This window comes from Lemur catta, chromosome X (assembly GCF_020740605.2).
Source record: "Lemur catta isolate mLemCat1 chromosome X, mLemCat1.pri, whole genome shotgun sequence".
NCBI lineage: Eukaryota > Metazoa > Chordata > Mammalia > Primates > Lemuridae > Lemur > Lemur catta.
In genome coordinates, this window is record NC_059155.1 from 24,270,791 (window position 1) to 24,291,352 (window position 20,562).

At 35.7% G+C, this 20,562-nt stretch overlaps 1 protein-coding gene and 1 non-coding gene across 5 annotated transcripts in view; both read left to right on the forward strand.

Moving 5' to 3' along the window:
- The window catches only part of STAG2 (stromal antigen 2), a 125,399-nt gene that overhangs the window by 22,983 nt on the left and 81,854 nt on the right, over nt 1-20,562 (forward strand). The gene's annotated exons all lie outside the window — the stretch shown is intronic.
- LOC123628958 lies at nt 16,676-16,786 on the forward strand. Its single transcript, XR_006731837.1, has one exon. It is a non-coding gene; the product is annotated as a U6 spliceosomal RNA (small nuclear RNA).

Genomic DNA, 20,562 nt, shown 5'->3' on the forward strand with positions numbered 1-20,562 from the left:
AAAATTATGCACAAATTGTATTCGTTTTGTGATTATAGTTTTTAAAAATCTGCACAGAGGCATGCACATGTACTTACGGACAATGGCTGAGAAGGAAAATCCAAATAGGTGATTTATCAAGGTATTGGAATACTATGTGATTGTTCCGATTTTTTTAAAAGATAATTTTGTAAAATAAAGAGGGGAAAACCAAGACAATATGCTTTCTGTGTAGTGTACACTGAAGAACATTGACATCCAAACATTCAGAGGTTCAATCTAGATGACGTGGTCTTGTGTATTTTTTATGTGTTGGGGGAACTTTAATAGTCTCAATTACTGACTTTTTATTTTGTTGGTAAACTCTTAGAACATTATTATTTAACCTGAATTTCACCCTTGAATTTTAGTGTTATTTTATTCTTTTCTTGTTCTTAAGTGATAGCCACAATAAATAGACTTGTGTGTTATGTAAGTATTTTTGTATCCTAATGGTTTTTGTTTTGTTTTGTTTTGTTTTTTAGAATCTTCAACTTCTTGGTGTCATTAAAGAAGTATTTTTAAAGCCCTAGGTATATGTCCCACTGCAGTCTTATGAGGGAAATCATCCATTACAATGTATGCCCATTGCTTTTTGTGTAGCTTTTCTTGTCAATCAGCAAAGCAAATACTTTATTGCTCTCTGCCTTCCAAATTACTTCATGTATTTTATGGTTGATATACTTTATGGTATGTGTGTTCTTTTCTGTTTCATTGCTTCCATAAAAAAGACTGGTTGAGGTGTTAGTCTGATTTCTTCTCTTTTTCCAGTCATCTGTGAGTACTACAAGACACAGTGCACCATTGATTCTCGCATTCCTCATTTATATTCTGATTTTAAAAGAAGCTCGTTAAAAAGAATTTGCCTGGGTAAATGGTACTATGGTCTTGGTGGTTTGAAAATGTACAGAATGCTTTTTCAGTTGTTTCATTCTCGTTAAGCATGCTGTTAAACTGATGAGGTTCGTTCTTTCTGTGTGGGTCTCCCTGCCTGTCTTTGTGTGTCTGTCTGTCTCCCCAGCCCTCCCGTTTGATTTAAGCTAATATTCAAGGAGTGTGTCCACAAGTGAAACTATTGAGAGTTCCTTGTACTGTAATTCCTTGGAATGTTTGCCTTTCTTGGGTTGTTGTGTATTTCACAGTAGTAGTATCTGGTAGACTTAATAGTTTCTGAAGTGTGGTCCTCATGTTTTCAAAGGATTCTTAAATATTTAGAGCATACTACAACAGAAGGAAGAATTTTGTTATTAATTATATAAAAATCATGATCCCTGCCCATGATAAAAATTCAGTACAAAAGGGGTGTCAAGTAAAAAATGCCAATCCCTCCATTCCAAGTTTGCAGAGGTAACCACCACCTAATAAGTTTACTTGTATCCTTCTAGAAATTTTCGAAGCATAAACAAATGGAATCATACCTATTGCTCTTGTTCTTTTCATTTAATGATGATACCCTACATTTTACAGTATTAGTACATTTTAAAGTAGTATATACTTTGTGTTTCTTACCTAAGCATCCCCATGGCATTTTAAAAATGCATACGTTTTCTGAGTGTGTGTGTGTGTATATATATATGATGTAGTGGTTTTTCTTCTAGAAAAAGTGATATTGAATAATTATTTCTGTATACTGAGTTAACTAAATACTTTTTGTTATGTGGGACGTTCATGGGGATGTGATTTAGGGCATAATCTATGTTTAAAAAAAACCCAAACTTTACTATGTATGTATTCTAATGGTGTCTTTTCAGAGTTAATTGTGTATAAGATGCGGTTTTTGTTCTCAGAGTCCACAGTCTTAATATAGATGGTAGCTAAAGAAACAAAAATATTCAAATACAGAGCTACTGTAATGGAAGTATAGAGTATAGAAACAATGAGGTACTGATTATCTGGGAGACTTCAGAGAGTGTGTCTTACAGAGGATGGTAGTGATTGAGGTTCAGTAGGAGTTTCTCAGGGGCATTCCAAACCAACCAACCTCCCCTTTTCCCCTTATACCTTGGACTAACATCCAGCTGTTCTTAGTTCCCTGATGACATTAGGCTGTTTGACATCTAGATGTTTCTTTCTTTCTGGGTGTTTTTTTTTTTTTTTGACAAGGTCTTGCTCTGTTGCCATGCTAGAGTTCAGTGATGGTGTTATAGCTCACAGCAACCTCAAACTCCTGGGCTCAAGCTGTCTTCCTGCCTCAGCCTCCTGAGTAGCTGGGACCACAGGTGTGGGCCACCATGCCCGATTAATTTTTCTATGTTTTTGTAGAGATGGGGTCTTGCTTTTGCCCAGGCTGGTCTTTAACTACTGGCCTCAAGTGATCTTCCCACCTCAGCCTCCCAAAACACTGGGATTAGAGGCATGAACCACTGTGCCTGGCCTCTAGATGTTTCTTTGCTTGGGCTGTTTCTAATGCCTAGAATACTCCTGTACCCACTTGCCAGCATAACAGTATGTGTCCTTCCAGATTTAGATTGAGGTCACATGGAAACCATACCTGAGCTCCTTTCTTAGTTAAGAACCACTTCCTTGTTTCCTATGCATATTTATGCCAGTGTACTTTCAGTGTACTCTATAGTAATTGCTTGTGCGACACCTTCTCTGTATTGTAAACTCATTTGGAGGGAAAGAGTACATTTTATTAATTTTCCCTGACCATTTTATTATGAAAAACTTCCAATGTGCATAACTGTACACTGAACACCCATATACCCATCACCTAGATTCAACCTTTAACATTTTGCTATACAGGTGGCCCTCCATATCTGTGGGTTCTTCATCTGTGGATTGAATCAGTATTTGAAAAAAAGTCAAAAAAATGGATGATTGCATCTGTGCATACAGGCTTTTCTTGTCATTATTCCCTAAACAGTATAGTATAGCAACTACTTACATAGCATTTTACATTATATTAGTTATTATAAGTAATCTTGAGATGATTTAAAATGTATAGGAGGATGTGCATAGGTTAAATGCAAATACTACTCCATTTTATATAAGGGACTCAAGCATCCGTGCATTTTGGTATCCTGGGGGGGGTGTCTTGGAACCAATACCCCACAGATATGGAGGGGTGAACTGTATTTGCTTGGTCAGATATTGATCCATCTAGCTTTCGCATGCTTCATTTTTTAAAATGCATTGCAAAGTAAGTTGCAGATATTAGTGTACTTCACCCCTAAAGACTTCAACATTAAGCTCATTAATTTTATTCTTTTTAATCCTTTTTTACATTTTAAACAATGTGTATGTTTTTTTTTTTTTTTTTTTGAGATAGGGTCTCACTCTGTTGCCTAGGCTGGAGTGCAGTGGCTTACTCATAGCTCACTGCAACATCAAACTTCTGAGCTTGAGCATGATTCTCCTGCCTCAGCCCGCTGACTAGCGCCCAGCTAATTTTTCTATTTTTTTGTAGAGATGGGGTCTCACTGTTGTTCAGGCTAGTCTCGAACTCCTGGCCTCAAGCGATCCTCCTGCCTCGGTCTCCCAAAGTGTTGGAATTACAAGTGTGAGCCATTGCACCCAGCCACGATGTGTATGTTATTTTTATCATCAGGCTATCATAGTGCTGGTACAGAGGTGCTTAATATTTGCATTGAAATCCTTAATTTTGTGCATTTGAATATAAGTGCATTGCACTTGAAAAGAGCAATTCATTGAGGACTGTAGATTTCCATGGAACAGAGATAATTATGATGATTAGAAAAATTGTTTCAAAGCTGAAATTAATACTTGGTAAACAGAAAAGAAAAGGGCAGCCAGGCAATGGATTTAGGGATAGGGTGAAAGGGATAGCTATATTGGGAGGTTACCAGAAACTGATCCTAGCAGCTAGGATTCTGACTGAGCTTCAAAGAATGATTCTAGACTGGGTGGGGTGGCTCATGGATGTTATAATCCCAGTGCTTTGGGGGGCTGAGGCAGGAGGATCGCTTGAGGACAGGAGTTTGATACCAGCCTGTGCAACATAGTGAGATTCTGTCTCTACAAAAATTAAGAAAAAATTAAATGCACCTGCAGTCCCAGCTACTCAGGAGGCTAAGGCAGAAGATGGCTTGAGCCCAGGAGGTCAAGGCTGCAGTGAGCTATGATTGTGCCACTGCACTCCAGCCTGAGCAACAGAGCAAGTTTCTGTTTTTTTTTTTTTAAGGTGGTTCTAGATTGAGTAGAAGGGGGCAGTTATGGTTAGAGGCTGCAGAAGCAGAGATAGCAGAGTACTTTTCATAAAATAATGAGACAAGCATTATAAATGGAGCTGTAGGTTCAATTTCATTAATGAAAAAAGCACTGGGAGGGGGAATTAAAAAAAAAAACATTGGTCTTTAGTCTTTGCAGGAACTTGTTGGGATTGCAATGGGGATTGATGATATTTAAATATATAAATGCCTGAAGAGGTTTCCTTGTATTTTTGTTAAACTCACAGTTTAAAAAATACACCCTTTTTACCTGATAAATTTTTCAAGTTGAGTAAACTTCTGTCTTGGGTTATTCAGACTAAAAACTGGGTGACTTCTAGTGTTTTTGTAGAAGATAGAAAATGGATAGAGGAAAATCCCAGTGGCGAACTGCAATCTATAGGGAGTGAACTTCCTGGAGATTTTCAATTTTGGTTAGCTTAAATTTGGGCAATACCTTTCAGGAAGGGTACATTTCTTGTTTGTGGAAAGAAGAGTGGTGTGGTGGCCACTGGTAGCTTAGTCTCTGGGAAGCTTTTTAAGGACATTCTGAGGAAATGCATCATTGAGCTGTGGGTTCCTGGCATGTGAGTGAATAAGGATCAGATGATTAAGTGGCCCAAGGCAGGAAAGGGGAAGCATGTTTGCTTCTCTTTCCTAGCTACTTATGCTTTCTGTGTCTCTAAAACTGGGTCATCCTGTATATCACAGGTTGCTAATTCCATGTCTTAATAGTTGCTGTTCTTAAAGTGGGGTATGGATTCACCTATGTTAGGGGATTTGTGAATAATACAGATACCTGAGACTTACATATGCACCTTACTGAATGAGTCCCTGGTGTGGGGCCTTTGACCCTGCATTTTAACAAGCAATTTTATATTCTTATATTGAAAATTAAGAGAACTGCTCTCTTGTAGATGGAATTTTCCATCATTTATTAAGCCATCACCTATAGGTATTATGGAAGAGTTACTGCTCCTCTCCCGGAAGTACAATTACAACAAATGCTGTTTTGTATTGCTGTACCTGAGGCTGGGTAATTTATAAACAAAAGAGGTTTATTTAGTTCTGCAGGCTGAGAAACATTGCATGACATCTGCTTGGCTTCTGGTGAGGGTTATGTCTTAGGTCAAAACATGGTGGAGAATGTCAAAGGGGAAGCAGACACCTTAGAGAAAACCCAAGGGAGATATCCTGGCTTTATAACAACTCAGTCTCTTTTGAACTAATCTGTTCCTGCAAGAACTAATCTAGTTTCACCAGAGCGAGAACTCACTCACTCACTCACTACCTCACTGAACTGGCACCAAGTCGTTCATGTGTGATCAGCCTTTATGACCCAGACACCTCCCAGTAGGCCCCACCTCCCAGTACTGCCACACTGGGGATCAAATTTCAACATGAGTTTTAGTGGGGACAAACAAGCCATATTCAAACCATGGCAAATGCCCATTGCTTTATAATAAGATTGATGGTAAAGTACAGCAGCTGTTGGGGATTTTCTGCTGCTCAAGATTTTACTAGAGATCATTTTGTGTACATAATTGTAAGGAAACAATATTGTTTTTATTGCATGTATTGAATGAGGTGTGAAATATTTTAGGGTTTTCTGTGTGATAGTTTTAGATATTAACTTAAATACAAAGGAATGTAACTAAAACCTTATGTTTGAAATTGAGTAATTCAGAATACTTAAAAAGCATAATCTCATTTATGTTCTGAAGAGCTGTTATGTGGATTATCCTAATAAGACAACCATATATTTGTGAGACAAATGTGCAGAAGACAAGTTCCAGCCCAGATTTTTGCCTCATAGCCATTGAGAAAAGCTTTTAACCTTTTAAAAAATATTCAGTGTTGATTAGTATTTAGGGGAAGTTAATGTACCATAGAAGCCATTTTATGCCATTACTTGCTTAAGTACTTTGGTAAGACTTGTCTTATCATGGTGGTGTGAGAGTATTTTTTTTCCTCAGGTATAATACAGAAACAACAACATGAACAGAAAAAAACCTCTGCAGACTCCTATTTTTAGCATTCTTGGAGACTGATAAAATGTGCAGATTACAAAAAATGTGTAGCGGGGTGGGTAGGTAGTGCATCAAAGAAGCATGGAGAATAGTGCGCTAGCCCAGGGATGGCTGATCTCAGAGAAAGCTCAAGTGCAAAATAATATCCTTTGTATGTGGCAATGGGAGTAGGTAAGGGGGTGAGCGAGCTACAAGATAAAGCCCTAGAGGACGAGGTTTAGTCAGACTAGGAGATATGGTAGGGCTGTATGTAACACCTTTTGCACAAAAAAGCCATGTTAGTAGGAAATGGTCTGTCTCTGGAAGCGGTGGAAAGAACCTTTGACGTATGAAGCCTGAAGGGCCATCTATCCTAACACATAAAAAGTTGTTTGGCATCTGTAAAAAATGGGTAAAGGATATGATCAAAGAGCATTTGTGGAAAAGACAATATGAATAACACTTAAACAAGAAAATTAGAGAAGTGAATATTAATTTTAATTTAATTTAATACAAATATCCCTTCTTAGCCAAACCTGTTTTATTCCTGATTTCCTTAGCAAGAGTTCAGATAGTGATGAATATCACATTATTCAAATCTGTTTGGTTGATGTTTTGAATAACAAAGGATTTATTGAAAACGTATGCTTGGTTCCTAAGTTTGTGAAGTGGAATTTCGTGTAGGGAGTTAACCTATACCCTGAATACCACTTTTCACTTGCCAGATTGCCAAAATCTTTAAGTCTTAACAGCATTGTTGGTGAAACTGATAGATCCATACATACGCTGGTAGAAGTATAAATTGGTATAACCCCTGTCTGTGGAGAGCAGTTTTGATATGATCTGTTAAAATTATAGATGCATATAGCCTTTGGCAAAAACCTTCAATCTTGTGTCAATTGGTATGAAAGACAACATACGTGTTAATAATGTTCATATAGCAACATGGAGTTAGATATTATTTAGACAGCTAAAACAGATAGTTTGGGGTTCCAGTGTAGATGCTGATGGAATAAATCAGAAGGAAGCATTTGAGTGTTGTGGGGGGACAAACACTGATGGACACAGATTTTTTAAAAAATCAAGATATTTATGTGCAGTCCAATTTACTCTTTGTAGTGTATAGTTCTGTGAGTTTTGACAAATGTATACGGTTGTCTAACCATCCCCACAATCAAGATATAGGATAATTCCAATACTCCCATGTCCAAATCTCTTTGGTAGTCATTTTTTCTCCCCCAACCCAGTCTGTGGCAACCGCTGATCTTGTTTTCATCCATATTGGTTTTTGCTTTTTCCAGACTATCATATAAATTATTTCATACAACAAGTATGAGATAACCCATTGAGCCTAGTTTCTTTCACTTAACATGATGCATTTGAGATTCAGCCCCCTTGTGTGTAGCAGAAATTTGTGCCTTTTTATTACTGTATAGTATTCCATTGTATGGATGTAACATAATTTGCTTATTATCCATTCACCAGTTGAAGGACATTTCAGTTTCCACTTTTGGTGGCTGCAGATAAAGCTGCCTAGAAGTTTTTATAGTTTTAGGTTTTTACATTTGAGTCTAGCATCCATTTTGAGTTAATCTTTGCATATGATACAAGGTATGGGAATAATTAACTTTTCTTGGACATATGGATATCCAGTCATTCCGGCACTGTTTGTTGAAGAGTCCATCTTTCTTCATTGAATTGCCTTGGCACCTTTGTCAAAAATCAAATGACCATATGTGTGTAGGTCTAATTCAAGATTTTCTGTTCTATTCTGTTGATCTGTCTTGGTCACCATTCACACTGTCTTGTTACTGTACCTTTATAGAAAGCCTTGATATCAAGTTGAGTCCTCTCAACTTTTTCAAAATGGTTTTGGCTATTCAATTTTCTCTGCTGTTTCAAAACTAAGAATCAGCTTGTTGATTTTGGAAAAAATCTTGTTAGGATTTTGACTGGACAGATTTTTAAAAATTGTGGTAGCATATACATAAACAAAATTTGCTATTTTAACCATTTTGAAGGGCACAGTTTGGTGGCATTAAGTATATTCACATTGTTGTGCAACTATCACTGCCATCCATCTCCAGAACTTTTTAGTCTTCCCAAACTGAAACTCTGTACCCATGAACAATGATTCTTTATTCTCCCTTATACCCCCAGTACCTGACAACCAGAATTTTACACTCTATTTGAATTTCACTCCTTTAGGTACTTCATTCATATGTGTATTCCATATTTATAGAATCATAGAATATTTGTCCTTTTTTGTGACTGGTTTATTTCCTTTAGCTTAATGAATTCAAGGTTTATTCATGTTTAATATGTCAGAATTTCCTTCCTTTTTAAGACTGAATAATATTCCATTGTATGTATGTACCACATTTTCTTTATCTGTTCATCTGTTGATAAGGATATTTGGGTTGTTTCCAACTTTTGGCTATTGTGAATAGTGCTGCTATGAACATGGGTGTATTAAATATCTCTTTGAGTCCTTCAGTTCTTTGGAAGTGCAATTACTGGATCATACGGTATAAGTCTATGTTTAATTTTTAAAGGAACAGTCATACTATTTTCACAGTGCCTGTACCATTTTACATTCCCATTAGCAATTCACAAGATTTCAGTTTATCCATATCCTCACTAATATTTGTTATTTATTTTTTAAGTAATGGCCATCCTAATGGGTTAAGTAGTACCTTATTGTGGTTTGATTTACATTTCCCTAATAAATAGTGATTTGAAGATCTTTCATGTGCTTTGGATTGATTTTTTTTTCTTTCCCCTTCCCCTCACCTCTGGATTGATTTTTAAATATACTTTAAAAGTTAAATATTCTTAACAATGTTGTACATGTACATTGTAGAAAGTTAGAAAATATGGATACGTACAAATAAAGCAAAACCATCCTATTTCTGTTTTTCAGATATTCTCTATGCACACATATGTGCCATTAGAAAGAAGAGACATCATCCTGTACATGGGCTTTTGTGTCTTTCTTGTCTCCCTCCTTTTCTTTCTTCCTTCCTTTTTTATATAGCTCCATCTTTCCATGTCAATAAAATTTCATTTTTCTATTTTTTCTTAATTTTTTAATTTGTATTTTTGCTCTTAAAATTTCATTTTCTTAATGCCCAGTCCATATTCAAATTTCTCCAATTATTTATAATTGTTTGTTCTAGCTGGTTTAGCCAAACTGTGCTTATGCATTGAATCTGGTCCCTTAAGCCTTAACTATAATAATCTAGCATTGTCCACCCTCTTTTTATATCAACTACAGTCAAGTGCTGAATAACAATGTTTTGGTCAACAGTGGACTACATACATACATGGCGGTGTTCCAGTAAGATTGTAACGGAACTCAAAAATTCCTCTCACCTAGTCACATTGTAGCACAATGCATTTCTCACCTGTTTGTGGTGATGCTGGTGTAAGCAAAGCTGTGCTGCCAGCTGCCAGTCATATAAAAATATAGCACATACAGTTCTGTACAATATGTAATACCTGATAATAAAGGAATATGTTACTGGTTTATACTTTTTTATACTATACTTTTAATCATTGTTTAATTAATTAATTTATTTTTGAGACAGGGTCTTGCTCTGTTGCCTGGGCTAGAGTGCAGTGGCATCATAGCTCACCACAACCTCAAACTCCTGGGCTCAAGGGATACACTTGCCTCAGCCTCCCAAGTAGCTAGGACTACAGACATGCATCACCACGCCTGGCTAATTTTTCGGTTTTTTGTAGATAATAGATCTCGCTGTGTTGCTGAGGCTGATCTTGAACTGGCCTCAACCGATCCTCCTGCCTTGGCCTCCAAAATTTCTGGGATTACAGGCGTGAGCCACCACACCTAGCCAAGAAAAATATTTTTAAAAATAAATTTATTGTTGTCTAGGTGTACAGTGTTTATAAAGTGTACAGCAGTATATAGTAATGTCTTAGGTCTTCACATTCAGTCACCATTCACCCGCTCACTCACCCAGAGCAACTTCCAGTCTTGTAAGCTCCAGTGCCCTATACAGGCATACCATTAAAAAAAACTTTTATATCATATTTTGCTGTACTTTTTTGTTGTTGTTGGAGACAGGATCTCGCTGTGTTACCCAGTGTGGTCTTGAACTTCTGGGCTCAAGGGATCCTCCTACCTCAGCCTTCCAAGTAGCTGGGATTACAGGCTTGTACCACTGTCACTGTGTCTGGCTTACTGTACCTTTTCTGTGTTTAAATACATAAATACTTAGCATTGTGTTATAGTCACCTACGGTATTGAATACAGTAACATGCTGTACAGGTTTGTAGCCTGGGAGAAATAAGCTATACCATGTAGCCTAGGTATGTAGTAGGCTATACTGTTTAGGTTTATGTAAGTACACTGATGTTTGCACAGTGGCAGAATCACCCAATGATGTATTTCTCAGAACTTATACTCATTGTTAAGTGATACATGACTATATATTGAGGCATAATTTATGTACAACAAACTTCACTCATAATGAATATTCCCTTGTAACCTCCCACCATAATCAAAAAAATCTCCATCACCCTTAAAATTTCTTTTTGCATCTTTGCAGTCAGTCTCTCCTTCTACTTTGGCTCCAGGCAATTACTGATCTCCTTTCTGTCAAGGTAGATTAGTTTGCATCTTTTAGAATTTTGAATTTCATATAAAGGAAATCATACAGTAGGTACTTTTATGACTGGCTTCTTTCAGCACATTGAGAGTTAGCCATATTGTACCCCACCACCACATCTTTTAGTGACACCATCTTGTTGAATAGTTGGGGACAGTTTTCTTTGGAAAGTTCTAGCTTCTGGATGTTTCTGTTCTTTAGTGGTCATATAGGCTTGACCACTTGTCCCTGTATTTCCTGTAGTGGAAGTTACATTTAAAGCCTTCATGAGGCTGAGGCGGGAGGATAACTTGAGGTCAGGAATTTGAGAGCAGCCTAAACAAGAGCAAGACCGTCTCTACAAAAAAAATTAGAAAAATTAGCTGGGTGTGGTGGCACATGCCTGTGTAATACCAGCTCCTGGGGAGGCTGAGGCAGGAGGATCACTTGAACCCAGGAATTTGAGGTTGCAGTGAGTTACGATGACGCCACTGCACTCTAGCCCAGACTACAGGGAGAGACCTTGTCTCAAAAAAAAAAAAAAAAAAAAAAAAAAAACCTTCAGGATTTCAATTTAAATATTTTTGGCTAGAGCACATCCTTGGTGATTTCGTGTATTTAATATATCTCATCAATGGATACATTAGTGATAATAAAATTAATCCCTAGCTTTAGGGTGATGACCATCTGATCCTCCCATTGCACTGCTAGATTTTCACATTTTAATCTGTGTGGTTTTACGTGGGAACTAAAAGATGGCCATTTCTGTATCAATCATACACCTAATATCTTTAACAATAGTTAATAATCCTTGCTTGAGTCACTCATTTCATTATGAAACAGTTTTCTAAGTCACTCATTCTGTATTCACTGGCTTTGTTAAAGGAGAGCTTTCCTTCAACTGAGATTGTTAGCTGAAATACAATTCTTAATGGAAAGACAGGGTAAATAATATTTTCCTTTAGTTACCAATTTTCAAATTACAGTGTTGATTTTAGTTACTATAATGATAGTGTGGATTTATGCTCACTGTTTTTTGAGTTTTATTTATAATGACACTTATAATAAAACTTTCATTGATATATTAATAGTATATTCTAGTACACTGTAATCATATACTTGTTTTTGATTTTTTTAAAAAAATCATGAGTTTATATTAGTACTTCCAATTAAACATTTTGTTTTTAAAATTTTTTTTATTATGGCAAAATATGCACAACATAAAATATGCTATTTTAACCATTTTTAAGTGTATAGTCCAGTGGCTTTATGTACATTCACATCATTGTGTAACCATCACTACCATCCATCTCCAGAACTTCATCTTTCCCAGCTGAAACTCAGTACCCATTTAGCACTAATTTACCATTCCCCTGGCCACCCAACCAGCATTCTACTTTCTCTTTGAATTTGACTCTTCTAGGTACCTCACATATATATTCCATATTAGTGGAATTTTAGACTATTTTTCCTTTTGTGACTGGCTCATTTCACTAAGGATAATGTCTTCTAGGTTCATCCATGTTATAGCATGTGTCGGAATTTTCTTCCTTTTTTAAGGGTGAATGCCAGTTTTTTATTGTATTCATGTACCACATTGTGTTTATCCATTCTTCCATTGATGGACACTTGAGTTGCTTCTACCTTTTGGCAATTGTGAAAAATGCTGTTATGAACGTAGACATACAAATACCTGTTCCAGTCCCTGCTTTCAGTTTTCTTGTGTATTCTATTAAAAATTTTAAGATTCTGTTTAAAAATTTTTAAATCTTGGTATAATAGTAGATTTATAGAAAGTTACAAAAATAGAAGCAAGGTCCCATGTATCATTTATTCACTTTCCCCCAATGGTAATGTCTTTCTTAACTGTAATACAATATCAAGACCAGGAAATTGACACTGGTACAGTCTACATACAGTCATCCCTTGATATTCTCTGGGGATTGGTTCCAAGACCCAAGGATACCAAAATCAATGGATGCTTATGTCCCTTAGATAAGATGGCCTAGTATTTGCACATAACCTACGCACATCCTCCCATATACTTTAAATCATCTCTAGATAATTATACCTCTGACAATGTAAATGCTATGTACATATTTCTTATATTGTTTTCATTTGTATTTTTTATTGTTATTTTTCATTTTTCCCCCGAGTATTTGGAGGAACTCGCAGATATGGAGGTCTGACTTTATTCAGATTTTACAAGTTATACATATTCATTTATGTAACTGTGTATGTGTATAAGTCTATGCAGTTTTATCACGCATAGAATGGCATAACCACCACCACCAAGACAGAGAACTTTTCCATCATCACAGAGATCCCTTGTGCTACTCATTTATGGTACACTCACCTCCCCCTTATCCCCTTCCCTCTATTTAATCCCTAATCCCTTTCAACCATTAATATGTTATTCATAATTTTGACATTTTCAGGGTGTCAGATAAATAGAAATAATACAGTATACAACCTGGTGAGAATGTTTTTTTTCCATTCAGCATAATTCCTTTGAGATCCCTCCAAGTTGTTAAATTTCAACAGTTCATTCCTTTCTATTGCTGAGATGTATCCTAGGTCCCAGGGTTTGTTTAACCATTTACTCATTGAAGAATATTTGGGTTTGTATTAGTTTGTTAGGGCTGTCATAACAAAGTATCAAAAACTGGGTGGCTTAAACCACAGAAATGTATTGTTCTGGAGGCTGGAAATCCAAGGTCAAGGAGTTGGCAGGATTGGTTCCTTCTGAGGGCTGTGAAAGAGAATTTGTTTCATGCCTCTCTCCTAGCTTTTGGTGGTCTTCTGGCAATCTTTGGTGTTTCTTGGGTTATAGAAGCATTACCGCCATGTCTGCCTTTACTTTCACGTGATGTTCTCCCTGTGTGCCTGTCTCCAAATTTCCCCTTTTTATAAGGACACCATTTGTGTTGCATTAGGGCCCATTCTAAGTACCTGGTTTTAATAACTTTTATAAAGACCCTGACTCCAAATAAGGTCAAATTCTGAGGTACTGAGGTGTAGGACTTCAAAATATGAATTTTGAAAGTCACAATTCAACCCCTAACAGAGTTGCTTCTAATATTTTGCTATTACAAATGAAACTTCTATGAACATTCGTGTACATGTTTTTGTGTGTATGTTGATTTTCCTTTCTTTGGGATAAATGCTCAGGAGTAAGATCACTAATTGTTATGGTAAAACATGTATTGTTTTTAAAGAAACTTTTTTTTTCCTCCCACCCCCGTCTAAGCTCTTTGCCAGAGTGGTTGTATCATTTTACATTTCCACCAGCAGTGTGTAAGAATCAGTTTTGCTGTACCTTTGCTAGCATTTTGGTGTTGTCACTGTTTTTTATTTTGGCAGTTCTGATAGATGTAGTAATACCAGATTGTGGTTTTAATTTGCATTTCCCTCTTTCAATTTTAGCATGTGTTTTAAAAGTTTCTTTGCTCGTTATTTCTTTTACACTTAAAATCTTGGTTCTTATTATCATTAACATGATTACTTATATGGTGTCTCCTATAGTATAAAGAAAATAACTTCAGAAGAAAATAATATTATAACAACAGAACTGTTGCATGAAGATTAATTTTCTTATTTTTGTCCTTAGAATTCATCCCACTAAGGATAAACAAAGTATTGTGTTCTGAACTCAATATAAATGCTTTCTCTGTATGCTTATGTTATTAATTTGATGCACACAATTAGGTTTATTTTTTCCAATTAGTTTTCAATTTTAGGAATTATAAAAATTCAGTTTCATTTTTTGAATGAATAATACATTTTCCTAATTCAAAAGTTAAAATTTTGTGGGAAACTATATATAGAAGTCTTCCACAGACTCCTGCCTCCTGTATTCCTTTGATAAAAGGAATCCCCTCACCTACAAACATTAAAAAAATGTTTCTTATTAATCCTTCCAGTATTTCTTTTTGTGTATACAAATATATCCATTCACGTACACATTCTTATTTTACAACTTGTGTGAAAGGTAGCACACTGTTCAACATAATTTGATGTAAACTTTAATATTAAGTGCTAGACCTAATAGAAGATTTTCAGAGTTGTGTTAATGCTGTTTTTATGGTGTGAGAGTTGAATCTGCCACACTGACTTTATTTCTGATCTATAAGTTATGATCAATTTGAAATAGGTTTATTAGTAACTAAGTTAAAAAGTATATAGCAATGGAGAAACTCTGTTTGTTACTCTGTAACTTGGGACAGAAAAACATGAAATATAGTTGAATACCTAGTAAGTTGTTATGGTCAGGCAAAGCAGGTGACACAGGAATAACCTGTGTGTGGGGACATAATGAAGAAAAACATTCAAGTAAAATGATGCGAGAGAGAGGTTTTAGCAAACATCAGAATAATTTATATGAAGCAGTGGAGGAAAAAAGTTTTCCCTTTCTTAGTTGGAATTTACTAATCAGGAGAGCTGAGCACAATCATTGGTGGGTGGGGGGAAAGAGGGAGAGGGAGATTGTTTTTCATGATGAAAAGAGCATTTTGAGTACCGTTGCCAAAGTTAATTATAGAGTAAGATGGGAGATCCTTGCATAAGAAGAATCTCCTCATACATATTGTTTTCAGTGTTGCTGCATTATTTGGCAGATACCTTTTTGTGAAATGGATCATTACAACACATGTTTTTCTGTAGAAAGAATTTTCTAATTGAGAAGTTTCTTTCCTGACTAATGACTTAGCAGATAAACCGTTGATACAACAATGTCATAACAGCAAAGTTGCAATAACTGTGAATCTAAGAGGTAGTTTTAAGTTCTCTGAAGTATACTTTCAAGACTAAAACATAAAAACATTAGCCCTACTATATATTTGTATTAAATAATACATTGTTAACATTAAATGTTTGCTGACTCATTATTTTGCTTCCTTTTTTAGCATCTTGATAGTCCTTTTGGGGATGTTTTGCAGGATGCTTTAATATATTCATCGTGGTTTAGAAATAAAGTAGTCTGTTGGTCTCTGTTGCTCTAGGAAGGATTTAAAAACTACCATCATCTTAGGACTCAGAGTGAGAGTTGGTCTGTTTAGAAGGCATACTAAAGTGTACTTTATACTCATGGGTGTATAAAGTCATGGAAAATGGAATAGGTTACAGGACAAAAATGTGTGTGTGGGGGGGGCAGCTGGTGATATCTAGCACCAGTAATCTAACTGTATGTATGTAGATAATCTCTTCTTAGTGGATCATATTTATGTTGTATGCTTCCTCCCCTGAGTTTAATGGAATCAAATGTTGCATTTTAGAGATCAGTGATTCCTAATTCCTAATTTCATCACATGAGACCATTTAGTATGCTAACCCTTGAATGCAGCTTGCTTGCATTGCTGCCAGAAGGTTCTTGCTGCTTTTTTCCCCTGGCTTTAAGTTTTGTGTTCTTGTCTCATCAGTAACTATGAGACTTAACTTGTACCAACACATTTTGAACATGGGAGAGAAATGTTGAACATTTGTAAAATGGATTTAAATAATAATTTTCATACTCTATAGTGAGTAACTTAAAAAATGTAGCCGGAATTGTTCTCGCTCATCCAAGTGCTTCCATGTTTTTTGGAACAGCTAGTTGGATTATTTCTTTTGATTTTTTTCTGTAAAATTAACATAACTTTTGTGCATTCTAAACCTTATTAAGTAGGAGACAAAAAGTCTGCCAAAATAGATATCAATTATACAGTGTCTTAATTTATAACATTGCATCTCAAAAGATACCAATAGTTATGTAATATGCTTGTTTAGTAGGCAGGTGTTCTCAATTTTTGTGAGTCTATACCATATGAGAGAAGCTTGCTTGATAAAAGGAGATTTAAATTTAATTTTTTTATCATAAAAAACATATAAAGTGCTTGCTTCAGCAGCACATATATTAAAATTGGAATGATACAGAGAAGATTAGCATGGCACCTGTGCAATCATGACATGCTATAAAATTATTTAAAAAAACATAAAATTTACCATCTTAATCATTTTTTAAGCGTACAGTTTAGTGGTGTTACGTATATTCATACTATTGTGAAACACGTCTACAGGAATTTTTCATCTTGCAAATTTGAAACTCTATGCCTATCAAAGAACTCTACTTTTCTCCCTTCCCTCAGTCCCTGGTAACCACCATTCTACTTTCTGTTTCTATGAATTTGGCTACTTTAGATACCTCATAAGCAGAATCATAGTATTTGTCTTTGTGTGACTGGCTTATTTCACTTAGCATAATGTCTTCGGGGCTCATCCATGTTGTAGTGTGTTACTGAATTTCCTTCCTTATTAAACCTGAATAATATTCTATCGTATGTATATACCGCATTTTGTTTATCCATTTATCTGTCACTGTACATTTGAGTTACTTTCACCTCTTGGCTAATGTGAATAGTGCTGCTGTGAACGTGGGTGTGCAAATATCTGTTTGAAACCTTGCTTTCAATTCGAGTATGTACCCAGAAGTGGGATTGCTGAATCATATTGTATTTCTGGTTTTATTTTGAAAGGAATGTTCATACTGTTTTCCATAGCAATTGCGCCATTTTACAATCCCATTAATAGTGCACAGGAGTTGTAATTTCTCCACATCCTGGCTAAATAATGTATTCGTTTCTGTTTTTTTTTTTTTTAATAGTAACTATCCTAATGGGTGTGAGGTGATATCTTATTCTGTTTTTGGTTTGCATTTCTCTGATGATAGTGATGTTTAGCTTCTTTTTATATGCTGGTGGCCATTTGTATATCATCTTTTGAGAAATGCCTATTTAAGTCCTTTGCCTACTTAAAAAAAATCAATTTTTTTTTGAGACCAGGTTTCACTCTGTTGCCCAGGTTAGAGTGCAGTGGCCTTATCATAGTTCACTGCAACCTCAAACTCCTGGGCTTGAGTGATCCTCCTGCCTCAGCCTCTCAAGTAGCTGGGACTATAGACATGTGCCACCACACCTGGGTAATTTTTCTATTTTTTGTGGAGATGGAATCTCACTATTGCTCAGGCTGGGCTCAAACTCTTGGCCTCAAGCAGTCCTCCCGCCAGGGTCTCCCAAAGTGCTAGGATTACAGGAATGAGCCTGGCCCTGATTTTTGCTTCTTTTGTCTCGTGTTTTTGGTGTCATCAAAGAAATCATTGCCAACTACAGCATCACAAAGCTTTTCCTGTTTTCTTCTAGGACTTTTACAGTTTTAGATTTTATACTTATGTCTTTATTTTGAATTAATTTTTGTATATGGTGTATGATAAGGGTCCAACTTTATTTTTCTGCAGGTGGATGTCCAGTCCACCCCCACCATTTGCTTAAGAGACTCTCCTTTCTCCATTAAGTGGTCTTGGGACCCTTGTTGAAGATAATTTGACCAAATACACAAGGGTTTATGTTTGGGTTCTCTATTATATTCTATTGATCTGTCTTTCTTTATGCTAATACCTCAGAGTTTTGATTACTGTAGCTTTGTATAGTAAGTCCTCACTTAACGTCACTAATGGGCTCTTGGAAACTATGACTTTTAAGTGAAACAACATATAATGAAAATAATTTATGTTTCTTATCAGCATTATAACATTCATTCAAGGACCGATGTATATTGTTTTGCTTAAAGTCACAGTTTCCAAGAACCTGTTGTTGCTGTTAAGTGAGATCTCTTTACAGTAAGTAATGTTTTGAAGTTAGGACATGTGAGTCCTCTAATTTTGTTCTTCCTTCCAGAATTGTCTGGACTATTCACAGTCCCTTGGGATTCCATATGAATCATAGGCTGAATTTTTCTGTTTCTGCAAAAAATGCTATTGTGATTTTGATAGGGATTGCATTGAATCTGTAGATTACTTTGGGTAGTATGGACATCATAACAGTAGTAAGTCTTCCAATTCATGAAAATAAGATGCTTTTCCATTTATTTGCGTCATGTTTCGTTTCTTTCAGCAATATTTTGTGGTTTTCAATGTACAAGTCTTCTAGCTCCTTGGTTAGGTTTATTCTTTATTATTTTATTCTTTTTGATGCTGTTGTAAATGTAATTGTTTTCTTAATTTCCTTTTGAGATAGTTCATTTTTATTGTTTAGAAGTACAACTGAATTTTGCATGTTGATTTTGTATCCTGCAGCTTTACTGAATTGTTTTATTAGTTCTAACAGTTTTTTATTTGTGGGTTTTCTACAAAAAGATCATGTCATCTGGGAACAGAGATAATTTTATTTCTTCCTTTTTAACTTTAATGCCTTTTATATTTATTTTTCTTGCCTAATTGCTTTGGCTAGGACTTCCAATCCAATGTTGAATAGCAGTGGTAAGAGTGGACATCCTTGCCTTGTTCCAGATTGTAGAGGAAAAGCATTTGGTCTTTTACCATTGAGTATGGTGTTAGATGTGGGCTGTTCATAAATGACCTTTTTAACATAAAGATAATATCTTAGTCCATTTTTTTTTGTTGTTTATAACAGAATAGCCAAAACTGGGTAATTTATAAAGAAGAGAAATTTATTTCTTATAGTTGTAGAGGCTTAGAGGTCTAACGTCGAGGGCCACATCTGGTGAGGGCCTTCTTGCTAGTGGGAATTCTCTGCAGGGTCCGTGATGACCAGGGCATTACATGGCATGGGGGCTGGGTATGCTAACTCAGGTCTCTCTTCCTGTTTTTCTAAAGCCACCAGTCCTACTCCCAAGATAACCTATTTCTCCATTAATCTGTTAAGCCATTAATCCACAAGTGGATTAATCCATTCATGAGGGCAGAGCGCTCATGACCAAATCACCTCTTAAAGGGCACACCTCCCAATACTGCCACACTGGGGATTAAATTTCCACATGCCTTTTGAAGGGGGCAATCAAACAATAGCAAGTAGTTTTCTTCTAGTTCTAATTTGTTGAGTGGTTTTATAGTGAAAGGGTGTTGAATCTTGTCAAATGCTTTTTCTGCATCAGTTAAGACAATGATGTGGTTTTTGTCCTTCATTCTGTTAATGTCCTGTATTATATTGGTTTTTGTATGTTGAACCAGCCTTGCATTCCAGGAATAAATCTCACGTGGTCATGGTGTACTATAATCTTTTTTATGTGGTCGTGAATTTTGTTTTGCTGTTATTTTGTTAAGGACATTTGCATCAATATTTGTCAGGGATATGGGTCTGTTATTACCACCCTGTGGAATTATTGAATGAAGAATCAAACTCTTAGATCTGAAATAAGAATTGGCAAGTAACTCTACTGTGTTCACAAACTGAATTGTGAAAGCATATGTCATTTCTGAACTTGAATATGAATATAAATCAAGCCTATGAATTGTGTACTATGGTTATAGACAAAAGGATTAGTGGGTTATAGCAAGTGGCTGGTTATGTGAGATACTTTAATAAGTTCTTAACTAATCAGAGGTGAAAGGAAAAAAAGTTGGGTATGTGACATGCATGTTCTGTTGTGTGGTCATGCTAAATTAAAAAAGGGGGTATTGTGCTTATTAGTAACTGCAGTTCTAAATTGTAGTTTAAAATTTTCCATTACCCTCCATAAAGTGATTTATTTTATACTTTGTTATTGCTTTTAATTCACTGAATTGTATTTAGCTACAGTTGTATGTCCATCTTAAAGCAAATTATTAATAAACACTCAATATTTCATTTAGAACTTTTTACTACCTTGAATAAATAAATATGGAAGCTTTTGGTGTAATCTATTGAGTACGTGACATGAAAATTTAGACTTCCCCTGAAGTCCAAATACAATTATCCTGTCTTGGTCTACTTTGCTATGGAATTT